This window comes from Phyllobates terribilis, unplaced genomic scaffold (assembly GCF_046119375.1).
Source record: "Phyllobates terribilis strain yellow unplaced genomic scaffold, ASM4611937v1 Scaffold_1__5_contigs__length_1240528914, whole genome shotgun sequence".
Classification (NCBI taxonomy): domain Eukaryota; kingdom Metazoa; phylum Chordata; class Amphibia; order Anura; family Dendrobatidae; genus Phyllobates; species Phyllobates terribilis.
In genome coordinates, this window is record NW_027362761.1 from 423,868,956 (window position 1) to 423,893,440 (window position 24,485).

Genomic DNA, 24,485 nt, shown 5'->3' on the forward strand with positions numbered 1-24,485 from the left:
TAAATCCCCAACACGCATAGTAAATCCCCCACATGCATAGTAAATACCCCCACACTGGAAACCTCCACTAGCACCCTCCCCCCCCCCTTAATCTTTGGTGTCTTCAGCTCCACTAATGTGGAGCGCTTACCACAAATGTGCGCCTCTGTCTGCTGCGCTGACGAGTGATGTCAGCAGTGTGATCAAATGACATGACCAAGCTGCTGAAGTCGCTCTGCCCCGGCCGTCAGAGCTTCAATTGTACTCGCTTCTGAGAGACATGAGTATTATTAAACACTGGGAGCCGGCGCTCTGCATGTTCTGTGAGCTGACTGACAGCTTGACAGTCCGGTGGATGGTGGCAGAATGCAGCCGCCGGGGGAGACACTTTGGACCGCCGCATTAGGCGGCCCGTCTGCACCTCTCTGCCGGCTGCGCCCGGGGCACATGCCCCGGCTGCCCCTTTCCCCCTAGATATGCCTCTGACACCGAGAGAGAGGGCTTTTCCATAACTGGAAAATGCCTTAAGGCCATGGCCCCGCTATCAGTATTTGGTCAGTGTGAAGAAAATTCAAGATAATCCCATGTCAATCATTGTGCCCTGTTTGGCGGGGGATTATGGAGATCTTCAATGTACATTGTAATTTGACACTCCTGCAAGGGAGGGGGCCAAAAGGCAGGGAGTGACAGACCTAACAGCAGCTGTGAGCGGCACAGGACGACCCCCTATGGACCCCCAAGCCATGCGGTCCTTTGTGTCAGATATTATAATTCAACGCCGAGTCATGGGAATACGATACATCCCAGTGATACACCAAATCGATTTTTGGAAACCCAAGAGAATGGGGAGTGTCACCCTGGCTTTCAGCACAGTCCAGCACGTAGGGAGAGGGAGATACATGGCACAGCCTTGCGAGGGCCCCTAGGGCCATGGAGCTTGGTATCCATGCGTAGCAGGGGCTCAGCTGGATCCGATGACACCAGAACCGGTTCCCTAGGACTGTCCATTAAGGAGGTATAGCCCGTTTTACTTTTTATGAGTTTTAGCTGAGAGAGACCAGGGGTGGAGATTTACGTCCAACCAGGGGGCAGTAAGGGGAGTGACCCAGAGAGGTTAAGAGCTCAAGCAGCAGCTAGCTCTGTCTTTTTCTCTGGGAGGGCGTGACGATACATTGTGTGGGAGAAGTCCTGCAACAAAGAGAGAGGGCCCCACAAGCCTCCCATGTGGGAGCCCCTCCCCCTAAAGTCAGGCCTTCCATCTGACTGGTAACTAACTCTTAATAACTGCTTTATATCTCTTGTACCACTACTATTGTGTTTGCAACTCTGACCATTGTGTATGTATAACCTTTATGTATATAGTGTATTGTCTAGTGTGCCCCTAAGACGATTAAATATATAATTTAACCTTGGGCTGCTCTTTTTTCTCGATCCACGAACTCTCACGTTCGTTGTTCGGTCCAATGAACTCTCTACCGGGCTGGTTTGTAGCCCTATATAAGTCTGTTTTATCTAATAGAAACTGGTGGCAGCTCTCCCAGGCCGACAAGGTTCTGCTTCACTTGAACTAGTGAAGGAGCCTCTCAGCCTGTCAGGGGTGTGAGCGATTGTGGTGCCACGTCAGTGATTGAGTTGGCCACCTCTTCTGACTCAATGGTGCCTTCCTGTACCCATGTGGACAGGGGGTGTCTGTGTAGAACTGTACCAATCTGACCTTACGCGTCCTTGAGAGGGTGCGGAATGTCACGTTGGGGCAAAGGGCAGATCCGTATCACGTGATCCGTCTGATGTAATAGTGACGTCAGGCGGGTGGTGGGGTGTGGACTATCACAAGTGGTTGCAGCGGTGGGATTCGGCAGGGTCTCTCTGCTGCCATTCTTCACATTGGTGGCAGCGGTGGGATTCTGCGGGGTCTCTCCGGTGCCATTCTTCGCAGTCAGTATTTTTTCTCAGGAGTGGGAGCCAAAACCAGGAGTGGGTGATAAATACAGAATTGGTGCACTTGTTTCTATTATACCTTTTCTCTGATTGTCCCTCACCTGGTTTTGGCTCCCACTCCTGAGAAAAAATACTGACCGAATACCAACCAAATACTGATAGTGGGGTCGTGGCCTTAGGGAGAATGTATATGGAGAGAAGCAGGGACAATGTGAAAAGCACATGTATAGTAAATGTAGACTAAGCTCCTAGTTGCACTGGGGTGGCTACCCAGGTGAAAGCTGAGAACACAACCGGCTCTCCCTAAGCTTCAATAAGGGGAAGACACTGATCCTGCTGGTCTGGAGGAATGGCGAATGGTTTATCGAGGCCCTTTCCTCTACAGACCACAGTCTTGTGCACTTTTATGTTGCACTGTTCACTTTTTTAAGCGCACAGGGGCGCAGAGCAAGATGTATAAGAAATGTACGTGGCAAATAATCATCACCTGGGGGACCCAACACCACAATGGCTTCTCATCATTTACTGCCACTGCATTTTGCTCATAAGCAGCCACTGTAAACTACAGGATGGATTTCATGGTCCGCTACGGGGTCACTGACTGCCTCATCCTTCTCTCCATGCTTTATGGGACATTATACTATCCTCCATGACTATATATTGCAGGGATCTGGTCAGTGACTGCACTATCCTCCATGTCTATATATTACAGGGATCTGGTCAGTGACTGCACTGTCCTCCATGACTATATATTATGCTGTATGCAGGAGAAAGGATCTGGTCACTGACTATATATTATACTGTATGCAGGAGACAGGGATCTGGTCAGTGACTGCACTGTCCTACATGACTATATATTATACTTTATGCAGGAGACAGGGATCAGGTCAAATACAGCACTGTCCTCCATGAGTATATATTATACTGTATGCAGGAGACAGTGATCTGGTCACTGACTGCACTGTCCTCCATGAGTATATATTATACTGTATGCAGGAGAAGGGATCTGGTCACTGACTGCACTGTCCTCAATGAGTATATATTATATTGTATGCAGGAGACAGGGATCTGGTCAGTGACTGCACTGTCTTCCATGACTATATAATATTCTGCATGCAGGAGACAGGATCTGGTCAGTGACTGCACCGTCCTCCATGAGTATATATTATACTTATTATACTGTATGCAGGAGACAGGGATCTGGTCACTGACTGCACTGTCCTCCATGACTATATATTATACTGTATGCAGGAGACAGGGATCTGGTCAGTGACTGCACTGTCCTCCATGACTATATATTATACTTATTATACTGTATGCAGGAGACAGGGATCTGGTCAGTGACTGCACTGTCCTCCATGACTATATATTATACTTATTATACTGTATGCAGGAGACAGGGATCTGGTCAGTGACTGCACTGTCCTCCATGACTATATATTATACTTATTATACTGTATGCAGGAGACAGGGATCTGGTCACTGACTGCACTGTCCTCCATGACTATATATTATACTGTATGCAGGAGACAGGATCTGGTCACTGACTGCACTGTCCTCCATGACTATATTATACTGTATATAGCAGACAGGATCTGGTCAGTGACTATATATTATACTGTAAATAGCAGACAGGATCTGGTCAGTGACTGCACCGTCCTCCATAACTATTATATATATTATAGTGTATGCAGGGGCCAGGGCTTTGCTGCTGTCAGGCGCCCTCTTCCAACATCTTGTCCTCCTCACTACAGACATGCACAAAAAAGGGCAGGCGGCAGCAGCTCGTCCCCGCACGCCCCCGGCCGGTTGCCTCACACGACCTCTGCTGCAGCTTCTGATTACAGTATGCCCCCTCCCTCCCTGGCAGTCAGCCACGTCTGTGCAGCAGGCTGGCGAGGGTTCATGGCTGGCTCATGACCAATGTCTTCCCTGTGAGTGTGCGGCAGCCTCCCGTACTGATAACTGACGCTCCCGGGCGCCAATCACTGTATGTACAGACTGGAGGACGCTCCCTGTCTGCAGCATGGGGATCATGCGAGGACTGAGCGGAGGGGGCTGCTGCACACTGGAGGAGGGGCTGCGCCCCGGGAAGGGCCGGCCTGCAGGCGGCGCCACTGAGCACCATTGGCTGCCAGACACTGGGGGACTCTGAGGTGCAGATTATTGCAGACTAAGCAGTCTGGCTCTGCAGCAGCAGCACAAGCCGGGCGCTGGGAAGCCGGCCAGGGACAATCACAGGCGCTGGGGGTAGGCGGGCTCCGCCGGGTCCTCTCCTCTGTGCTTCTTCCTCGAAGTCCCAGCACTTCTCTGTACAGCGGCAGCAGTATGCCCCCGGAGCGGCCACCTCTCTGCTAACTATGGATAAGTGAGGGCTGAGCGGAGCCGTCTGCCTGTGAGTATCCAGCTGCCCCGTGCCGGTGCCGGCCTCTACATGGCAGCTCTGTGCCGGCGGCAGCAGCAGCGGGGAAAATGGCTTTACCGGCTGCTACTAGTTGCAGAATAGCAGGATGACGTCACCCGGCTGTGAGAGGAGAGCGGAGCACTTTGTATGTGCTGACCCCCAGACTGCTGCATGTCCTGGGGGCACAGCCGGCATATAGCTATACAGAGCATATACCTATACAGAGCATATACCTATACAGAGCATATACCTATGCAGAGCATATATATACAGAGCATATATATACAGAGCATATATCTATACAGAGCACATATCTATACAGAGCATATATCTATACAGAGCACATATCTATACAGAGCATATATCTATACAGAGCATATATCTATACAGAGCATATATCTATACAGAGCACATATCTATACAGAGCATATATCTATACAGAGCATATATCTATACAGAGCACATATCTATACAGAGCACATATCTATACAGAGCACATATCTATACAGAGCACATATCTATACAGAGCACATATCTATACAGAGCACATATCTATACAGAGCACATATCTATACAGAGCATATATCTATACAGAGCATATACCTATGCAGAGCATATATATACAGAGCATATCTCTATACAGAGCATATATCTATACAGAGCACATATCTATACAGAGCATATATCTATACAGAGCACATATCTATACAGAGCATATATCTATACAGAGCACATATCTATACAGAGCATATATCTATACAGAGCATATATCTATACAGAGCACATATCTATACAGAGCATATATCTATACAGAGCACATACCTATACAGAGCATATACCTATGCAGAGCATATATATACAGAGCATATCTATACAGAGCATATATCTATACAGAGCATATATCTATACAGAGCATATATCTATACAGAGCACATATCTATACAGAGCATATATCTATACAGAGCACATATCTATATAGAGCACATATCTATATAGAGCATATATCTATACAGAGCATATATCTATACAGAGCACATATATACAGAGCATATATCTATACAGAGCACATATCTATACAGAGCATATATCTATACAGAGCATATATCTATACAGAGCATATATATACAGAGCATATATCTATACAGAGCATATATATACAGAGCATATATCTATACAGAGCATATATCTATACAGAGCATATATCTATACAGAGCACATATCTATACAGAGCATATATCTATACAGAGCACATATCTATATAGAGCATATACCTATACAGAGCATATACCTATATAGAGCATATATCTATACAGAGCATATATCTATACAGAGCATATACCTATGCAGAGCATATATATACAGAGCATATATCTATACAGAGCATATATCTATACAGAGCATATACGTATATAGAGCATATATCTATACAGAGCACATATCTATATAGAGCATATACCTATACAGAGCATATACTTATACAGAGCACATATCTATACAGAGCACATATCTATACAGAGCATATATCTATACAGAGCATATATCTATACAGAGCATATCTATACAGAGCATATATATACAGAGCATATATCTATACAGAGCATATCTATACAGAGCATATATCTATACAGAGCATATATCTATACAGAGCACATATCTATACAGAGCATATATCTATACAGAGCATATATCTATACAGAGCATATATCTATACAGAGCATATATATACACAGAGCATATATCTATACAGAGCACATATCTATATAGAGCATATACCTATACAGAGCATATACCTATACAGAGCATATATCTATACAGAGCATATACCTATGCAGAGCATATATATACAGAGCATATATCTATACAGAGCACATATCTATACAGAGCATATACGTATATAGAGCATATATCTATACAGAGCACATATCTATATAGAGCATATACCTATACAGAGCATATACTTATACAGAGCATATATCTATACAGAGCATATATCTATACAGAGCATATATATACAGAGCATATATCTATACAGAGCATATATCTATACAGAGCATATATATACAGAGCATATATATATACAGAGCATATATATACAGAGCATATATCTATACAGAGCATATATCTATACAGAGCACATATCTATACAGAGCACATATCTATATAGAGCATATATCTATACAGAGCATATATCTATACAGAGCACATATCTATACAGAGCATATACCTATATAGAGCATATATCTATACAGAGCATATACCTATATAGAGCATATATCTATACAGAGCATATACCTATATAGAGCATATATCTATACAGAGCATATCTATACAGAGCATATACCTATACAGAGCATATATCTATACAGAGCATATATCTATACAGAGCACATATCTATACAGAGCATATACCTATATAGAGCATATACCTATATAGAGCATATATCTATACAGAGCATATATCTATACAGAGCATATACCTATGCAGAGCATATACCTATGCAGAGCATATATATACAGAGCATATATCTATACAGAGCACATATCTATACAGAGCATATATCTATACAGAGCACATATCTATATAGAGCATATACCTGTACAGAGCATATACCTATACAGAGCATATATCTATACAGAGCATATACCTATATAGAGCATATATCTATACAGAGCATATATCTATACAGAGCACATATCTATACAGAGCATATACCTATATAGAGCATATATCTATACAGAGCATATACGTATATAGAGCATATATCTATACAGAGCATATACCTATATAGAGCATATATCTATACAGAGCATATATCTATACAGAGCATATACCTATACAGAGCATATACCTATACAGAGCATATATCTATACAGAGCACATATCTATACAGAGCATATACCTATATAGAGCATATATCTATACAGAGCATATATCAATACAGAGCATATACCTATATAGAGCATATATCTATACAGAGCATATATCTATACAGAGCATATACCTATATAGAGCATATATCTATACTGAGCATATACCTATATAGAGCATATACCTATATAGAGCATATATCTATACAGAGCATATATCTATACAGAGCATATATCTATATAGAGCATATATCTATACAGAGCATATACCTATATAGAGCATATATCTATACAGAGCATATACCTATATAGAGCATATATCTATATAGAGCATATATCTATACAGAGCATATATCTATATAGAGCATATATCTATATAGAGCATATATCTATACTGAGCATATACCTATATAGAGCATATATCTATACAGAGCACATATCTATATAGAGCATATACCTATACAGAGCATATACCTATACAGAGCATATACCTATATAGAGCATATATCTATACAGAGCATATACCTATATAGAGCATATATCTATACAGAGCACATATCTATACAGAGCATATACCTATATAGAGCATATATCTATACAGAGCATATACCTATATAGAGCATATATCTATACAGAGCATATACCTATATAGAGCATATATCTATACAGAGCATATATCTATACAGAGCATATATCTATACAGAGCATATACCTATACAGAGCATATACCTATACAGAGCATATATCTATACAGAGCACATATCTATACAGAGCATATACCTATATAGAGCATATACCTATATAGAGCATATATCTATACAGAGCATATATCTATACAGAGCATATACCTATATAGAGCATATATCTATACAGAGCATATATCTATACAGAGCATATACCTATATAGAGCATATATCTATACAGAGCATATATCTATATAGAGCATATATCTATACTGAGCATATACCTATATAGAGCATATATCTATACTGAGCATATACCTATACAGAGCATATATCTATACAGAGCATATACCTATATAGAGCATATATCTATACAGAGCACATATCTATATAGAGCATATACCTATACAGAGCATATACCTATACAGAGCATATACCTATATAGAGCATATATCTATACAGAGCATATACCTATATAGAGCATATATCTATACAGAGCACATATCTATACAGAGCATATACCTATATAGAGCATATATCTATACAGAGCATATACCTATATAGAGCATATATCTATACAGAGCATATACCTATATAGAGCATATATCTATACAGAGCATATATCTATACAGAGCATATATCTATACAGAGCATATACCTATACAGAGCATATACCTATACAGAGCATATATCTATACAGAGCATATATCTATACAGAGCACATATCTATACAGAGCATATACCTATATAGAGCATATACCTATATAGAGCATATATCTATACAGAGCATATATCTATACAGAGCATATACCTATATAGAGCATATATCTATACAGAGCATATATCTATACAGAGCATATACCTATATAGAGCATATATCTATACAGAGCATATATCTATATAGAGCATATATCTATACTGAGCATATACCTATATAGAGCATATATCTATACTGAGCATATACCTATACAGAGCATATATCTATACAGAGCATATATCTATACAGAGCATATATCTATACAGAGCACATATCTATAGAGAGCACATATCTATACAGAGCATATACCTATATAGAGCATATATCTATACAGAGCATATACCTATATAGAGCATATATCTATACAGAGCATATCTATACAGAGCATATATCTATACAGAGCATATATCTATACAGAGCATATATCTATACAGAGCATATACCTATACAGAGCACATATCTATACAGAGCATATACCTATATAGAACATATATCTATACAGAGCATATATCTATACAGAGCATATACCTATACAGAGCATATACCTATACAGAGCATATACCTATATAGAGCATATATCTATACAGAGCATATACCTATATAGAGCATATACCTATATAGAGCATATATCTATACAGAGCATATACCTATACAGAGCATATACCTATACAGAGCATATATCTATACAGAGCACATATCTATACAGAGCATATACCTATGCAGAGCATATATCTATGCAGAGCATATATATACAGAGCACATATCTATACAGAGCATATACTATATAGAGCACATATCTATACAGAGCATATGCCTATATAGAGCATATACCTATATAGAGCATATACCTATATAGAGCATATATCTATACAGAGCATATATCTATACAGAGCACATATCTATACAGAGCATATACCTATATAGAGCATATATCTATACAGAGCATATATCTATACAGAGCATATACCTATATAGAGCATATACCTATATAGAGCATATATCTATACAGAGCATATACCTATACAGAGTATATATCTATACAGAGCATATATATACAGAGCACATATCTATTCAGAGCATATACCTATATAGAGCATATATCTATGCAGAGCATATATATACAGAGCACATATCTATACAGAGCATATACCTATATAGAGCATATATCTATACAGAGCATATACCTATGCAGAGCATATATCTATACAGAGCACATATCTATACAGAGCATATACCTATATAGAGCATATATCTATACAGAGCATATATCTATACAGAGCATATATCTATACAGAGCACATATCTATACAGGGCATATACCTATATAGAGCATATATCTATACAGAGCATATACCTATGCAGAGCATATATCTATACAGAGCATATATATACAGAGCACATATCTATACAGAGCATATACCTATATAGAGCATATACCTATATAGAGCATATACCTATACAAAGCATATACCTATACAGAACATATATCTATACAGAGCATATATATACAGAGCACATATCTATACAGAACATATACCTATATAGAGCATATATACAGAGCATATGCCTATATAGAGCATATATATACAGAACATATATACAGAGCATATATACTGAGCATATACCTATACAGAGCATATATACTAAGCATATATCTATACATGTCATATATCTATACAGAGCATATACCTATACAGAACATATATACAAAGCATATACCTATACAGAGCACATATCTATACAGAGCATATACCTATGTAGAGCATATACCTATACAGAGCATATATCTATACAGAACATATATACGGAGCATATACCTATACAGAGCATATATATACAGAGCACATATCTATACAGAGCATATACCTATATAGAGCATATACCTATACAAAGCATATACCTATACAGAACATATATGTATACAGAGCATATATATACAGAGCACATATCTATACAGAACATATACCTATATAGAGCATATATACAGAGCATATACCTATATAGAGCATATATACTGAGCATATACCTATACAGAGCACATATATACAGAACATATATCTATACAGAGCATATATACTGAGCATATATCTATACATGTCATATATCTATACAGAGCATATACCTATACAGAACATATATACAGAGCATATACCTATACAGAGCATATATCTTTACAGAACATATATACAGAGCATATACCTATACAGAGCATATATATACAGAACATATATCTATACAGAGCATATATCTATACAGAACATATATACTGAGCATATACCTATACAGAGCATATATCTATACAGAGCATATATCTATGCGGAGCATATATCTATACAGAGCATATACCTATACAGAGCATATATATACAGAACATATACCTATACAGAGCATATATCTATACAGAGCATATACTTATACAGAACATATATCTATACAGAGCATATATACTGAGCATATATCTATACATGTCATATATCTATACAGAGCATATACCTATACAGAGCATCTGTCTATACTGAGCATATATCTATACAGAGCATATATATACAGAGCATATACCTATACAGAGCATATATCTGTACAGAACATATATACAGAACATATACCTATATAGAGCATATATATACAGAGCATATACCTATATAGAGCATATATATACAGAACATATACCTATACAGAGCATATATCTATACAGAGCATATACCTATACAGAACATATATCTGTACAGAAAATATATACAGAGCATATACCTATACAGAGCATATATCTATACAGAGCATATACCTATACAGAGCATATATCTATACAGGACATATATACGGAGCATATACCTATACAGAGCATATACCTATACAGAGCATATATCTATACAGGACATATATACGGAGCATATACCTATATAGAGCATATATCTATACAGGACATATATACGGAGCATATACCTATACAGAGCATATATCTATACAGAGCATATACCTATACAGAGCATATATCTATACAGAGCATATATCTATACAGAGCATATATCTATACAGAGCATATACCTATATAGAGCATATATCTATATAGAGCATATATCTATACTGAGCATATACCTATATAGAGCATATATCTATACAGAGCATATATCTATATAGAGCATATATCTATACAGAGCATATACCTATACAGAGCATATACCTATATAGAGCATATATCTATACAGAGCATATACCTATATAGAGCATATATCTATATAGAGCATATATCTATACAGAGCATATATCTATATAGAGCATATATCTATATAGAGCATATATCTATACTGAGCATATACCTATATAGAGCATATATCTATACAGAGCACATATCTATATAGAGCATATACCTATACAGAGCATATACCTATACAGAGCATATACCTATATAGAGCATATATCTACACAGAGCATATACCTATATAGAGCATATATCTATACAGAGCACATATCTATACAGAGCATATACCTATATAGAGCATATATCTATACAGAGCATATACCTATATAGAGCATATATCTATACAGAGCATATACCTATATAGAGCATATATCTATACAGAGCATATATCTATACAGAGCATATATCTATACAGAGCATATACCTATACAGAGCATATACCTATACAGAGCATATATCTATACAGAGCACATATCTATACAGAGCATATACCTATATAGAGCATATACCTATATAGAGCATATATCTATACAGAGCATATATCTATACAGAGCATATACCTATATAGAGCATATATCTATGCAGAGCATATATCTATATAGAGCATATACCTATATAGAGCATATATCTATACAGAGCATATATCTATACAGAGCATATATCTATACAGAGCATATATCTATATAGAGCATATATCTATACTGAGCATATACCTATATAGAGCATATATCTATACTGAGCATATACCTATATAGAGCATATATCTATACAGAGCATATATCTATACAGAGCACATATCTATAGAGAGCACATATCTATATAGAGCATATACCTATATAGAGCATATATCTATACAGAGCATATACCTATATAGAGCATATATCTATACAGAGCATATATCTATACAGAGCATATATCTATACAGAGCATATATCTATACAGAGCATATACCTATACAGAGCACATATCTATACAGAGCATATACCTATATAGAACATATATCTATACAGAGCATATATCTATACAGAGCATATATCTATACAGAGCATATACCTATACAGAGCATATACCTATACAGAGCATATACCTATATAGAGCATATATCTATACAGAGCATATACCTATATAGAGCATATACCTATATAGAGCATATATCTATACAGAGCATATACCTATACAGAGCATATACCTATACAGAGCATATATCTATACAGAGCACATATCTATACAGAGCATATACCTATATAGAGCATATATCTATACAGAGCATATACCTATGCAGAGCATATATCTATGCAGAGCATATATATACAGAGCACATATCTATACAGAGCATATACTATATAGAGCACATATCTATACAGAGCATATGCCTATATAGAGCATATACCTATATAGAGCATATACCTATATAGAGCACATATCTATACAGAGCATATACCTATATAGAGCATATATCTATACAGAGCATATATCTATACAGAGCATATACCTATATAGAGCATATACCTATATAGAGCATATATCTATACAGAGCATATACCTATACAGAGCATATACCTATACAGAGCATATATCTATACAGAGCATATATATACAGAGCACATATCTATTCAGAGCATATACCTATATAGAGCATATATCTATGCAGAGCATATATATACAGAGCACATATCTATACAGAGCATATACCTATATAGAGCATATATCTATACAGAGCATATACCTATGCAGAGCATATATCTATACAGAGCACATATCTATACAGAGCATATACCTATATAGAGCATATATCTATACAGAGCATATATCTATACAGAGCATATATCTATACAGAGCATATATCTATACAGAGCACATATCTATACAGGGCATATACCTATATAGAGCATATATCTATACAGAGCATATACCTATGCAGAGCATATATCTATACAGAGCATATATATACAGAGCACATATCTATACAGAGCATATACCTATATAGAGCATATACCTATATAGAGCATATACCTATACAGAACATATATCTATACAGAGCATATATATACAGAGCACATATCTATACAGAACATATACCTATATAGAGCATATATACAGAGCATATGCCTATATAGAGCATATATATACAGAACATATATACAGAGCATATATACTGAGCATATACCTATACAGAGCATATATACTAAGCATATATCTATACATGTCATATATCTATACAGAGCATATACCTATACAGAACATATATACAAAGCATATACCTATACAGAGCACATATCTATACAGAGCATATACCTATGTAGAGCATATACCTATACAGAGCATATATCTATACAGAACATATATACGGAGCATATACCTATACAGAGCATATATATACAGAGCACATATCTATACAGAGCATATACCTATATAGAGCATATACCTATACAAAGCATATACCTATACAGAACATATATGTATACAGAGCATATATATACAGAGCACATATCTATACAGAACATATACCTATATAGAGCATATATACAGAGCATATACCTATATAGAGCATATATACTGAGCATATACCTATACAGAGCACATATATACAGAACATATATCTATACAGAGCATATATACTGAGCATATATCTATACATGTCATATATCTATACAGAGCATATACCTATACAGAACATATATACAGAGCATATACCTATACAGAGCATATATCTTTACAGAACATATATACAGAGCATATACCTATACAGAGCATATATATACAGAACATATATCTATACAGAGCATATATCTATACAGAACATATATACTGAGCATATACCTATACAGAGCATATATCTATACAGAGCATATATCTATGCGGAGCATATATCTATACAGAGCATATACCTATACAGAGCATATATATACAGAACATATACCTATACAGAGCATATATCTATACAGAGCATATACTTATACAGAACATATATCTATACAGAGCATATATCTATACAGAGCATATATACTGAGCATATATCTATACATGTCATATATCTATACAGAGCATATACCTATACAGAGCATATATCTATACAGAGCATATATATACAGAGCATATACCTATACAGAGCATATATCTGTACAGAACATATATACAGAACATATACCTATATAGAGCATATATATACAGAGCATATACCTATATAGAGCATATATATACAGAACATATACCTATACAGAGCATATATCTATACAGAGCATATACCTATACAGAACATATATCTGTACAGAAAATATATACAGAGCATATACCTATACAGAGCATATATCTATACAGAGCATATACCTATACAGAGCATATATCTATACAGGACATATATACGGAGCATATACCTATACAGAGCATATACCTATACAGAGCATATATCTATACAGGACATATATACGGAGCATATACCTATATAGAGCATATATCTATACAGGACATATATACGGAGCATATACCTATACAGAGCATATATCTATACAGAGCATATACCTATACAGAGCATATATCTATACAGGACATATATACGGAGCATATACCTATACAGAGCATATACCTATACAGAGCATATATCTATACAGGACATATATACGGAGCATATACCTATACAGAGCATATATCTATACAGGACATATATACGGAGCATATACCTATACAGAGCATATATCTATACAGAGCATATACCTATACAGAGCATATATCTATACAGAGCATATACCTATACAGAGCATATATCTATACAGGACATATATACGGAGCATATACCTATACAGAGCATATACCTATACAGAGCATATATCTATACAGGACATATATACAGAGCATATACCTATACAGAGCATATATCTATACAGGACATATATACGGAGCATATACCTATACAGAGCATATATCTATACAGGACATATATACGGAGCATATACCTATACAGAGCATATATCTATGCAGAACATATATCTATACACAGCATATATCTATACACAGCATATAGCTGCATTATATAGGACCAGAATGTCTGCCGGCATTATGCAGGATTAGATATTAATGTTACATGTTGTTCTGTGTATATATAATATGCATGCACTATATTCGTACGTGTAGTAGGGTTATAAATGGAGCACAACTTTTGCCCCAGACAATAGAGCAGGCTTTTGTTCCTTGTGCTTCATGGATTCAGGATGAAAGTTTGCTAGCTGACGGCTGTGCTTGGCCTAATCCATGCACAATGGGTGTTTGCCACCAGAATGGCCGGTAGGACCGGCTGAATGCTGGTGATATTCCTTGACAGTTCAGATCTGTATCATTGGCACATATAAGTTATGTAGAGTGACATTTCCCAAAATAACCTGAAGGAGGACGGCTTATTGTTCTGCCTTTGACAGCACACAGGCAATGTCTGGGGGTGATGTAGGATTGGATAGTGGGGGGACTGAGTAGTGATTTTCGGCTGATTCAGCCTGTGAATCACTGGATACACTTCAAAGTTGTGAACGCGGCTATTAATAGAGCGGCTCTGCAAGGACATGCCGCCAGTGGTGGGGGGCGAGAGATGAAATAGAGAATAATCTCCCCCCACTGAGAATAGGAATGCAAGTCACTGAGATATACTGCTGTACTCATGCTCTGCTGTCAGACCGGTCACTGAATGATGCATGTATTTATCCTTGCAGGTTGGATGATGGAATAATACCCACAATTTACATGTGTTCCTTTTCTTTCTGCAGATTGTTCTCCTTGTGGTAATGGCCATAATGCAGCTTCCACACTGCTGCCAGCTTGTTAGCGTGGTAAGATGACTGAGCCATAAATCCATTTGTATTTCTTACATTATTGGGTTCAGATGAATAAACATAGGATTTTCTTTCTGTTTAACACTTTATTAGATTATGTAAAATCTCCCATATAGCTTCCCATTGGAATGTGGTCCGGCTCCTCCTGCTTCAGGTGCTGGTTCCTTCAGGGACAATAGCTGCTCGCAGTCTTCACCCAGATTGATGCGATGTTTATTTTATGAGCACAAAGATGAATAGGGAAGAATATCACAACATAGCTTGTCATTCTTCACAATTAGGTCAACAGTGCAGAATGAAAGGTACAGTATGTGTCATTAGATTCACTACGCTGCTGTTTACACACAGAAGTCATTTACTGGAATCCCAGGGTAATTTCACACTAGACTCCTAACTGCTGGCAACGCAGCAATACGGTCAGAAATGCACCCAGCAGCAATGCATTGGCTGCATTGGACACTTGTGCCTTGCAGCTGAATTAATACCTGTTATTTGAAGTGCACATAATCATAGATTCAACTTGTAATAAAATGACTTTCGAATATTGAGGACATTATTAGCACTACATTTAGGATGGAAATGCTACAGATGTCCTGGGTGAAAATCTGCAGCAGATTACAGTACCAGCCGTGTAGATAAGATCTCATCCACAACATGTCTAGTTCTGTTGTGGATTTTCACTGAAGATTTCGTCCCTTTCAATGGAAATTCACCCTTAAAGGAGTTGTCCACTACTTTCACATTGATGCCCGTAGGATAGGGCATCCATGTTTGATCGGCCGGGGTCCCGTACACGACACCCCCGCTGATCAGCTATTATAGGTGTTACACACACGCCCGGACTGACTGGCGTGAGCGTGATTAGTGATCCCACTGGACCATGAACCGAGGAGTGCCTGGAGGGGCGTGACTAAGTATCAACTCGGTCCGACCAAGGTCGCACGGCGGCTCAGTCTACTCCGTGAACCAGGGAGGAACCGAGCAGAGGGACCAGGTGCTACTCCAGGTCAGACCCCTGTCATAGCTGTTGACCCACACCGGGGAATGCAGGAACAGGCAGGTTAGGCTGGCATACTGACAGGTGGGTACTGGCAAGCACGGCTGGTATACAGACAGGTGGGTACTTGCCAGCATGGCTGGTATGCAAACAGGTGGGTACTGGCAGACACGGTTGGTATACAGACAGGTGGATACTGGCAGGTAGAAACGCAGGCAGGATAGGAACCAGTACGGACTGGAATACAGGAACAAAGCCGCAGGTGCGGCAGACAAGCAGAGCAGAGCAAAACCCGCAGGTGCGGTAGACAAGCAGAGCAAAACCCGCAGGTGCGGTAGACAAGCAGCAGATACACACAAGGTACTTACAATGAAGTAGCGAGTGGACACTAAACTCACGAACAGAAGTACAGAGACAGCGAGTTGGAGTTAGGTGCAGGTTCAGACACTGCAGGAAAAGGGAAGATACGAACATAGAGACAAACAAGTAACGGGCTAGGACACTGTTCAGACAGGAACTGAACCAGGAACAAGATACAGGAACGAGCCTGGGTACTCAGCCCCCAGGGTGGCGGAAACAGACAAGATACAGGACAGAACCTGGCAACTCAATTGCACAGAACACACTGAAAGAAAGTGTTGCTCAGTCACTTCCTACTGGGTGAAGGGGGTTTAAGTATCCAGTGACTCACAACAATAGCCTGGGGACACATTAGAAGTGCGCACACAGTAACTATAAGAATCAGGCAGTAACCGCGCCACCGCCCTAAGCAATCAGACAAGAGACATGCACACAGCAGGTACTGGAGCAAAGTGTGCAGCCTGGACTGATAGGTAAGATGGCTGTCTTGCATGGTGGGAGGTGGTAAGCCATGCCAGCACGCCGCCAGGGATGTTACAATAGTGGCCAGCGGCGGCCACAGGCCGGAAATGCCCGCCTGCTGTGCTTGGCTGTCCATCAATTGAATAGGAGGCGGATGTGCAGTAACAAGCGCCGTCCACTACAACTTGACGACCAAGCACTGCAGGTAAGCACTTCCAGCCTGAGGCCACTGGCACCGATAACAGCTGATCGGCGGGGGTGCCGGGTGTAGGGACCCCGGCCAATCATACATTGATGCCCTAACTGACGGATAGGGCATCAATGTGAAAGTAGTGGACAACTCTTTTCATTTTTCTGCCATATGCGGTCTCCCCTAAGGATGGATCCAGTCGGGGTGAAGATCTCCATTCACGTACTGGTCTGCTGACCCAAATTGGACAGCCTCATATATAACCCATGAAGCTGTTGGGTTTGGGTCGACAGACCTGTGGCCGGTCTATGCAGCACTGTCCATGACACACAGATGTGTAATTGCAGCGTAAGGATAAGAGAATACAGCATCATTCATAAAGACATATATTTACGTGTCTGACAGATGTGGGCCTCCACTAATGTCAAGAATGGTGGTCCCAACACCTGTCTCATGAAGTGAGGCATTAAAGGGGTTGTCCTTTGCTTGCACCAACCCTTCTCAATCCCCATGTTTCCCTCCAGTAAAATAAGAACACCCATCCTCACCTCTGGTGTCGACGCCATTCCAGCGGTGTCAGCATTGGTTCTCCCGGGGCTTGCGTGACATTGAAATGAGAATGAAGCCTGTGGCCAATCAGCGCTGGCTTCATTCTCCTCTCCTTCAGCCAAATCAGACATCCGGAGGAAGTGAGAGAGCAGCCTCAGTGACATTGTCACGCAAGACCCAGGAGAGCAAATGCCAACACCACTTGAATTGCGCCCACACCACAGGTGAGTATAGGTGTTATTATTTTACTGGGGAAATATAGGAATTGAGAAGGGGTTGTCCGAGTAGTGGACTAAACTAAACATTGAGAAAAAAAATGTAATCAAGACCTGTTTGACAAGTAGTTATTTGTTTTGTAATTTTAGATGCACTAAGAAAATAAATGTAATTTGCTTATCAGGGTATGCAAAGCAGAGGAGGCGCCAAGAGGCCACAGGAATTGTCAGCAAGATTGGATATAAGGTTAAGTGCCCACGTAGTGTTTTTGTGGCATTTTTTCGGTGCAGAAACGCATAAAAAATGCTTGGTTATCGGTCTGCCATCTATTGCAATGGTAATCCTGATGTACTGTGCACATGATGCGGAAATTTCCTTTCAGGATTGCCATTGTGTTTTAAAACACAGCATTTCCATTGTATGCACTGTTTCCGCAGCGCTTCCCGCCCATTGACTTTAATTGAACCGCAGCAAATTCACAGGTATAATATTTATCAATGGGCCGCAAAAACACTGTGAGTGGTACCCGGGTCGGCTGGGGAGGACTACTACTCCCCTCATCCGCTTGCCGCTCCTGCTGATAACAGTGAGAGTGGCGCGGCTGAGGGGAGCAGTAGTCTCCTCAGCCGAGTGCCGGGACTGGGTACGGTGGTAAAAAAAAAGTTAAAAAAAACCCACTATACTCATCTGTCCGGTGTCCTCCTGGTCCTCGGTCCTCGCGATGTTATCCTGCCGGCGGTACACTGCTGGAGCTCACTCCCAGCAGTGTACATCGCTGCGCTGCCAGGACCTGCGATGCGGTCACGTGAGCTCTCAGCTGAAGATCACGTGACCTCACTTTACGGCACCGGTGCTGTGTGGGAGCATTCTGGAGAATGTTCCCACCAATACTGGTGCTAAGGTCACAGGGGCTGATCAGCTGATCTTCAGATGATGAACCCCAGTGACCTCACTCCTGCAGCAGCAATGTACACTGAGAGGAGTGATTTTACACTCCTGTCAGTGTACATTGCTGTCTTCTTTAGCAGTGACATCAGTGATTGAAGTGACCCGGATCGCCGAGGGACAATCGTGACAACAGTAATCGCGGACTACGTAGTGACGGCGGACAGGTGAGGGATATGGTTGTTTTTTATTTAACAGAAGATCGAGGGACTCGGGGACTGAGCGTACAATAACATTTTTTTTTAAAACTGTGGGTTCTTTATTTCATTAAAATGCTTTATTCTGGCCGTATATTTATTTAAAAAGCAGCGATAACTTTACTGAGCGGTTAGTAATGAGGGCGTCTTATAGACGTTCTCCATCACTAACCTGGTCTTCAAGTCAGCCACCAATACAAGGCTGACGTGAACCCCCAACCCCACTCGCCACCGCTACAGGGCAGTGGGAAGAGCGGAGTCTAAGCCCCAGATTTGGAGCATCTTATGGATGCGCCATTTCTGGGACTGCTGAGGGGTGATATTTTTAGCTGTGGAGGGGACTAGTATCCATGGCCTCTTCCCTGGCTATTAATATCAGCCCGAAGCTGTCTATTTAGCCTTTTCTAGTTGGATTTCATTGGGGGGACCCTACGTCAACTTTTTTCTGGGGTTCCCCTGTAATCTAGCCAGTAAAGGCTAAACAAACAGCTGTGGGCTGATATTAAAAGCCAGGGAACATTTTTGGCTAATGGCCCCTTCCCCGGCTACTAATATCAGCCCCCAGTGGTTGGCTTTCCCTCTTCTGGTTATAAAAATGACGCTGGAGCCCATGCGTCCAAAGCGCTGCTGGACGTAGCAGCGCTTTGGACGCATATTTTTGCTGAGTTAAAAACGTTGCATTCTATTGAACACCGGTAAATCCGCATGTGTTCACTGAACCATACGGATTTATCGCATTCAATACTTTCTAGTGGTCAAATTTCTGCTGCTAAGGCTAGCAACTCTGCAAGAGAATTTGACATGCTGCGGTCCTGAAAGATGCGCTGCATGTTAAAGTCCACTGGTGATTTCCAGCTTCAGATGCACGCATAGTGGACATGGGATTTCTAGAAATCCCATCCACTATGCTATAACATCTGGAGGCTGGGGGTTTGACTCTGTATAAACACGCAGCGTCAAACCTCCAGCGGCTTCTGATCGTAGCCACGTACCCAAACTCACCTGCAGCATTTTAATTTCTGTAGCTGACACGCCAGTCTCCGCTGCAGATATTGACCGATTGAAGTGTCATTATATGCGGTAGATTCACATGTACCGAAAACAAAAGTGCGGAATTAGAACACAGCGTTTTGGACGCAGCAAAAATACGCTCAGTCCAAAGCGCTTCTTGTTGCTGTTCATGGGGACGTGGCAGCTAATAAAACAGCTGTGAGCTGTTAATAATAGTCAGGGACAATGTTTGCCTAATGGCACCTTCCTAGGCTAAAAATTGCAGCTCACAGCTGCTCTAGAAATTACATGAATGGAAATGCTAATGATGATTGGGTGAATGGGATTAGCTGACACCTAGCTCTTTTGTTTCGTGATGACATTGTGTCAATAATACCCTTTCATCACCAAACCTATTTAAAGTAAAGTAAAGAGTTAAATAAACACACCGACACAGAGTAAACACTTTATTTGAAATACAACAGACACATTCTTTAATCATTTAAATTAACCAATATACTCACCCCAGTTCTGACGGTAATTGGTTAAAGTTACGTCCCACCAAAATAACTTTATTTAGCTCCAAAAAGCATTCATTGATGTACCAAAACGCATAAAAAAACGTGGCAAGTCTGCACGTTTTTCCGCAGCGTTTTTCCTGCCAAGGAGATGCAGAAACGCTGAAGAAATTTCTGGTTCAAATCCTGAACGTGCGCACATAGCCTAAGGCAGCAGATGGATGGCATTTAGGCATACCCAACCTCAAAACTTTCATATTTCAATTATACATTGGGTACTTTTTTTGATGCCTGCTACTTTAACTCTTTAGTGACAGACTTGTTTGTTTTTATTTTACCTCTTCATTAAAAAGATATTAGCAATAATTGCACTTAATAAGTTAACTCTTTTTAGTCTAAGTGGGTGTTATCAGATCTTTCAATGGGGGAGGTGTACTTTTGCTACCTGTAAGATGCTGACCAATCATAAGCAGGCAGCAACACTGGAAAGAAGAGCACGGGTCCCACCATAAATCAGAGCAGATTTCTCAGTGTTTGAGATGTAATGTTACAGTCCTGTTCTTCTGGTTTAACCTCCTGCATGATTAGAAAGCCTAGATAACTAACACCTTTCAGATAAGTTTGTCATGGGGGGATAGCACAGCCTAATTTAGCAGTTTCACATTACAACCCCTTCTATCAACTCTCAATCTCTCCTAGCACTGTCAGCTCTGCTGTACTGCCCCTTCCCCCACACTTCCTGTGCGGAGATGGAAGCTCAAAGTGTCAGTATCATACTTATGGCTGTTGTGCTCAACTTGTAATCACTCTGCAGTGAGATCAGAGCAGATTGTCATTATATCTTAATCAGGAATAGTCCAGAATAGGTAGATTTTTCCTGAGTAAGATGCAATGACAGCCCTGATCTCACTACACAGAATTACAAGTTGTTTGAGCACAGCAGACATAAGTGTGATTAGTGACACACTCAATAATTAGTAGAGTTATTAGAAGTGTTTGTATTGTGGCACAGTTAAACTCACCTGCACTGCCTCTTATCCCACACTGACTCATATAGTAGGTTAGACCAGGAGATTAGAGCTGTATTATTACATCTCACAAACTGCTCAAAGCTATTGTAGGTGAGTGTTCTTCTTTCCTTTGATCGTTGCTGCCTGCTTATGATTGGTTTGCATCATACAGGGAGAAGAAGTACACGCCCCCAGTCAAAACTGTCTGATGACATACATTAGGTTCCAAATATTTTGATTGCTACTATGTCCACAATGGAGAGGCGAAATAAAAAAATGTTTTATTTCGCTCTGCACCCACTATTACATCATGTTCTCAATTCAACAAGAAAAATTTGGTGAAAGATCTTCACCCCACTCTGGTGTTTTTTGTTTATTTCACCCTCAGATGGTATCGCTAATGTATATTCCCTGCCTGTACTAAAATACTTACCAGAACTTGCCATTTTCTGCTGTTATCGGCGCTGCTCGGGTCCTCTTCTGCTAGTTGTGACCTCCAGTGTTTGCTGGGTGGACCGAAAGTTACTTCTCAGTGTAAGTCTATGAGAACCTGAACAATACTCTCATAGACTTACATTGAGAAGCTTGTGATCGTTACCTCTGATGTCCAGTCAGTCAAGAGCTGCGGTCACAACATGGTGGAATGGGACCGGATTGGCGGCGAGAACAGAAGACGATGTCTGGTAAGTATGCTTTAAAGTACACCTGTGTGTTCAGCAAAAAAAATCTACTTTTACATGTTACGTGCATAAACCAAAACCATAACTACATACATTTTATGCATAAGCACCAGTGTATGATATTTTACTTATTTGCAATCTACAGTATTGAATGTTGCTCCAATGCCATGTCAAAACTACTTCTCATGTATCTTCTTACTTGCTTCATTTTACAGTTCCTTACATAGCCTCAAGGTAAAATACTTAAGGCAAAACTGATACTGAAATGTGATCTGTGTACTGGAGGGCACAAGGGAGTTGTGATATCCTTAGTGCTCTTTGAATCCCTCAGTTCTTGCACTAGGCATAAGAAAGTGTATTCATTTTAACTACATCAAGTTTTTTCCAATTTTTCAAATCGCATGGCCTGAGACAATTACTGCGGCCAGTCCTACGCTTGTAAATAAAGAAACTGGGTTGGTAATGATCAATGGCTGACTCTTACTCAGGCTGAGGCTGCACGGTAATATTTGGTTGTAGGTGACTTTGACGCTCCACTTACACATGGAACATGAAGGGTTTCCCTGCTAGAGTCAGTCTGCGATATAACCCCACAGAACAGTAACTCTATGCTATATACAGGTATATGGCACTGTCTGGGGGGTGGGCATGTACATGCTGAGTGCCGATATAAGATCTGTGGAAGCAATAATATAATATACCGTATGTAATTCAATACGATTGCCA

The 24,485-nt window shown here is 39.7% G+C and overlaps 1 long non-coding RNA gene across 1 annotated transcript in view; it reads left to right on the top strand.

The window, feature by feature from the left end:
• The first annotated feature begins 3,977 nt into the window (after positions 1 to 3,977).
• Positions 3,978 to 24,485, top strand: part of LOC141264956 (uncharacterized) — a 34,930-nt gene continuing 14,422 nt past the window's right edge. Inside the window, exons 1-2 of the long non-coding RNA XR_012320029.1 lie at positions 3,978 to 4,312; positions 16,580 to 16,642. This is a non-coding gene — a long non-coding RNA (uncharacterized lncRNA). The remainder of the gene's footprint in view (positions 4,313 to 16,579; positions 16,643 to 24,485) is intronic.